The sequence below is a fragment of the Artemia franciscana genome, chromosome 19 (assembly GCF_032884065.1).
Source record: "Artemia franciscana chromosome 19, ASM3288406v1, whole genome shotgun sequence".
Lineage (NCBI taxonomy): Eukaryota > Metazoa > Arthropoda > Branchiopoda > Anostraca > Artemiidae > Artemia > Artemia franciscana.
Genome location: NC_088881.1, coordinates 4710613 through 4716612, shown reverse-complemented (window position 1 = coordinate 4716612; position 6000 = coordinate 4710613).

The following is a 6000-nucleotide window of genomic DNA, read 5'->3' as shown; positions in this document are numbered from 1 at the left end:
GCCCCTTTCATATACGGAGTAATTTCTGTTCGTTTTAAGTTTTAATGTCGCTCCTTACTTTCATTTAAAAAACTTGTTTTTTTTATTTAATTTCTGAACGTTTTTGAATCAATGCATGTTTTGATTTTGGCTCTCTGCAGAGGAATAATTAAAACGAAATTTGTATATTTATTTTTTTGGCTAAATGGCTTTCTCATAATTTTGATCGAATGGTTTTGAGAAAAAAAAGAGCGGGGGAGGAAGCCTAGTTGCCCTCCGATTTTCGGTTAATTAAAAAGGCAACTAGAACTTTTAATTTTTTACGAATCTTTTTATGAGTAAAAGATATACGTAATTTATAAATTAGCTTACGTAAAGAACTTATGTATTCTTATGTTTTTATTACATATATGAGGGGGTTTGCCCACTCGTCCGTACCTCGCTCTTTACACTAAAGCTTAAATTTTGTCCCAATTCATTAAGAATGACCCCTGATTCACAAACACCGCAGAATAAATAGTTGAAATTACTAAAATTACTTTAGCGTAAAGAGCGAGGTATTAGGAGGAGGTGAGCCCCTCATATGGGTAATAATTTCTGTTCGTTTTAAGTTTTAATGCTGCTGCTTACTTCCAGCTGAAAAAAAACTTTTTCATTGTTTTTTTTTTAAGTAATGCTAGTAAATCCTGCACTCCCTTTATGGAAAATTTCTTCCCCCATGACAAATTCCTCGATGGAAAGTTCCCCCAGCATATCCCCTCTTCTCAACCCCTGCCTCCAACCAACAAATCCTCCTGAAAACGCCTGTACACTTCCCAATAACCATTACTATATGTAAGCACTGGTTGAAGTTTTGAACTTGTAACCCCTCCCACGGGGACTGTGAGGGAGTAAGTCGTCCCCAAAGACATAGTTATAAGGTTTTCCGACTACGCTGAATAAAATGGGTATCTTAGAATTTTGATCCGTTGATTTTGGGAAAATAATTAGCGTGGGAGGGGGCCTAGGTGCCCTCCAATGTTTTGGTCACTTGAAAAGGGCTCTAGAACTTTTCATTTCCGTTAGAATGAGCCCTCTTACAACATTTTAGGACAACTGGGTCGATACGATGACCCCTGAGAAAAAAAAAGAAAAAAAAAAACCAAAAAAATAAACACGCATCCGTGATCTGCCTTCTGGCAAAAATATAAAATTCCACATTTTTGTAGATAGGAGCTTGAAACTTCTACAGTAGGGTTCTCTGATACACTGAATCTGATGGTGTAAGTTTTGTTAAGATTCTATGACTTTCAGGGGGTTTTTCCCTCTATTTTCTAAAATAACGCAAACTTTCTCAGGCTCGTGACTTTTGATGGGTAAGACTAAACTTGATGAAACTTATATATTTAAAATCAGCATTAAAATACGATTCTTTTGACGTAGCTATTGGTACCAAAATTCCATTTTTTTAGACTGTTGGCTACTATTGAGCCGGGTTGCTCCTTACTACAGTTCGTTACCACGAACTGTTTGATTCTATAAGAAAGACTGCTTGAACAAAAAGGCAATCGAATTTTAATTATTGGCATTGTTTTTGAGAATCTTCAAGACTTTAACATAAAGAGCAGGAGTTGTGTAAGCCCCATCCCCAAATATACGGCATAATTTCTATTTTCTTAACTTTTACGTACTTTTAGTTGAAAAACTTTATTATTGAAAAGTCATTAGTTTTAAATCAAACAGTTCGTGGTAACGAACTGTAGTGAGGAGCGACCCAGCTCAATAGTAACCAAAAGTCTAAAAAATGGAATTTTGGTACCAATAGCTACGTCAAAAGAATCGTATTTTAATGCTGATTTTAAATATATAAGTTTGATCAAGTTTTGTATTACCCATGAAAAGTTACGAGCCTGAAAAAATTTGCGTTATTTTAGAAAATAGGGGAAAACACCCCCTAAAAGTCATAGAATTGTAACGAAAATCACACCATCAGATTCAACGTATCAGAGAACCCTACTGTAGAAGTTTCAAGCTCCTATCTCCAAAAATGTGGAATTTATATTTTTTGCCAGAAGGCAGATCACGGATGCGTGTTTATTTGTTTGTTTTTTTTCCCCAGGGGTTATCGTATCGACCCAGTTGTCCTAGAATGTTGCAAGAGGGCCCATTCTAACGGGAATAAAAAGTTCTAGTGCCCTTTTTAAGTGACCGAAAAAATTGGAGGACACCTAGGCCCCCTCCCACGCTACTTATTTTCTCTAAGTCAACGGATCAAAATTCTGAGATAGCCATTTTGTTCAGCATAGTCGAAAAATCTTATAACTATGTCTTTGGGGACGACTTACTCCCCCACAGTCCCCGTGGGAGGGGTTACAAGTTCAAAACTTTGACCAGTGCTTACATATAATAATGGTTATTGGGAAGTGTACAGGCGTTTTAGGAGGATTTTTTGGTTGGAGGCAGGGGTTGAGAAGAGGGGCATATGCTGGGGGAACTTTCCATCGAGGAATTTGTCATGGGGGAAGAAATTTTCCATAAAGGGAGCACAGGATTTACTAGCATTACTTAAAAAACAGACAATGAAAAAGTTCTTTTTCAGCTGGAAGTAAGCAGCAGCATTAAAACTTAAAACGAACAGAAATTATTATCCATATGAGAGGCTCACCTCCTCCTAATACCTTGCTCTTTACGCTAAAGTATTTTTAGTAATTTCAACTATTTATTCTGCGGCTTTTGTGATTCAGGGGTCATTCTTAATGAATTGGGACAAAATTGAAGCTTTAGTGTAAAAAGTGAGGTACTGACGAGGGGGCGAAACCCCTCATATATCTAATAAAAACATAAGAATACAAAAAGTTATTTACGTAAGCTAATTTATAAGTTACGTATATCTTTTACTTATAAAAGGATTCGTAAAAAATTAAAAGTTCTAGTGGCCTTTTAAATTAACCGAAAATCGGAGGTCAACTAGGCTTCCTCCCCCGCGCTTTTTTTCTCAAAATCACTCGATCAAAATTATGAGAAAGCCATTTAGAAAAAAAAAATAAATATACAAATTTCGTTTTAATTATTCCTCTGCGGAGAGCTAAAATCAAAACATGCATTGATTCAAAAACGTTCAGAAATTAAATAAAAAAAACAAGTTTTTTAAATGAAAGTAAGGAGTGACATTAAAACTTAAAACGAACAGAAATTACTCCGTATATGAAAGGGGCTTTTCCTTCTCAACGCCCCGCTCTTTACGCTAAAGTTTTTTTTACTGTTTTAAAATGTAGATTTAAGAGAAAGAGTAAAACTTTAGCGTAAAGAGCGGGGCGTTGAGAAGGAAAAGCCCCTTTCATATACGGAGTAATTTCTGTTCGTTTTAAGTTTTAATGTCGCTCCTTACTTTCATTTAAAAAACTTGTTTTTTTTATTTAATAACTTTAAAGCCAATCAGAATATATCTATGTTAGGCATTCATCAAATATTACCATTTTAAATTTGTTGCTAACCTAATAAAACCATTTTATAACAAGCTGCTTCTTTTGCTGCCCCCTTTCAACCAACCCTCACAGTCCTCCACCATTTAACCGTCCACCATCAAGGGGTAATATGTCTCAGTCAAGCACGTCTGAATAGATGAAATACAAGCAGGCGCTAATAAAACGAAATAAAATGTTTCTAAAAAAGAAAAAAAACAGGGACTAAGATATCGACCAAATATATATTAAACAAAAAGAAAGGGATACAACCCCATGAAAGATCTACTAAGAACCAACGTATTGTCAAGTGCTTGTCTGTGCAGTGAATGTGCATAAAAGTTCGTTCATTCTCTTCCAGAACAATCGTAAGATAATCCAACAAGACTTTCTTTTTTTTCAAACAGTTCGTGGTAACGAACTGTAGTAAGGAGCGACCCGGCTCAATAGTAAACGAAACTCTAAAAAACGGAATTTCGATGCTAAAAGATATATCAAAAGAATCAGATTTTTATGCTGATTTCAAATATATAAGTTTCATCAAGTTTAATTATTGTCATCAAAAGTTACGAGCCTGAGAAAATTTGCCTTATTTTGGAAAATAGGGGGTAAAACCCCCTAAAAGTCATAGGATCTTAACGAAATTTACACCATCGCATTCAGCGTATCAGAGAACCCTATAGAAAAAATTTCAAGGTCCAATCTACAAAAATGTGGAATTTCGTATTTTTTGCCAGAAGACAAATCACGGGTGCGTGTTTATTTTTTTTATTTTTTTTTTTTTCCCAGGGGTCATCGTATCGACCAAGTGGTCCTAGAGTGTTGCAAGAGGGCTCATTCTAACGGAAATGAAAAGTTCTAGTGCCCTTTTTAAGTGACCAAAAAAATTGGAGGGCACCTAGGCCCCCTCCCACGCTCATTTTTTTCCCAAAGTCAACGGATCAAAATTTTGAGATAGCCATTTTGTTCCGCATAGTCGAAAACCATAATAACTATGTCTTTGGGGATGACTTACCCCCCACAGTCCCTGGGGGAGGGGCTGCAAGTTACAAACTTTGACCAATGTTTACATACAGTAATGGTTACTGGGAAGTGTACCGACGTTATCAGGGGGATTTTTTTGGTTTGGGTGTGGGGTTCAGGGGAGGGGGCTATATGGGAGGATCTTTCCTTGGAGGAATATTTCATGGGGGAAGAGAAATTCAATGAAAAGGGCACAGGACTTTCTAGCATTACTATAAAAAAAAACAATGAAAATATAAACATGAAAAAGTTTTTTCAATTGAAAGTAAGGAGAAGCACTAAAACTTAAAAAGGAACAGAGATTATTACGCATATGAGGGGTTCTAAAAATACTTTAGCATAAAGAGCGAGGTATTTAGGAGGAGATAAACACTTTACTCTTTATGCTAAAATTTTTTTAAATGATTTCAACTATTTATTCTACGGCCTTTCTGATTCAGGGGTCATTCTTAAAGAATTGGGATAAAACAAGATTTAGTGTGAAGAGCGAGGTATTAACGAGGGGACCAACCCCCTCATATATATAATCAAAAATATAAGAATATAAAAGTTTGTTATGTAAGTTAATTCTTAAGTTACGTATTTTTTTTTACTAATAAAAACGTTCGTTAAAAATAAAAGATCTAGTTGCCTTTTTAAGTAACCGAAAAATTGGAGGGCAACAAGACCTCCTTCCCCACCCCTTATTTCTCAAAATCGTCTGATCAAAACTAAGAGAAAGCCATTTAGCCAAAAAAAAAAATTAATATGCAAATTTCATTTTAATAATTTATGTACGGAGAGCCAAAATCAGTCATCCATTAATTAAAAAACTTTCAGAAATTAAATAAAAAAAACAAGTTTTTTTAAATGAAAGTAAGGAGCGACATTAAAACTTAAAACGAACAGAAATTACTCCGTATATGAAAGGGGCTTTTCCTCCTTGACACCCCGCTCCTTGCGCTAAAGTTTGATTCTTTCTCGCAACTCTGCTTTTTAAAACAATAAAAAACTTTAGTGTAAGGAGCGGGGTGTCAAGGAGGAAAAGCCCCTTTCATATACGGAGTAATTTCTGTTCGTTTTAAGTTTTAATGTCGCTCCTTACTTTCATTTAAAAAAACTTGTTTTTTTTATTTAATATTGAAGACAAAGCTTACTGAGACACAGATGAAAAAATTTCTTGGTGCTTACTTGGACTCTGGCCTCACGTTCGAACAGCACCTCAGTTATCTTACTTATGTCCTCTCTCGCTAAATAGCTATCTTCTACTAAGCTAATAGCTTTATTCTACCGTATATTAATTGCTTTTGCAGTGTTTGGGGTAACATAAGCATTGTTAATTTAAAACCATTAAAAATAGCACAGAATAAGGCCGTTAAAGCTGCTTTCGGGCTTCCTCGAAGGCATCCTACCTCTGATCTATAGACAACTACTGGATTGACCGAAGTTGCAAATGTGATTAAGCTTGCCAGCCTAGGACTTATATACACTGTCCGTCACAGAGTTGTACCCGATAACAAATCACACTCTTACATTCCGTGCTCCTGAACGCCTCCTTTACTCACACTCAAAGCAAATT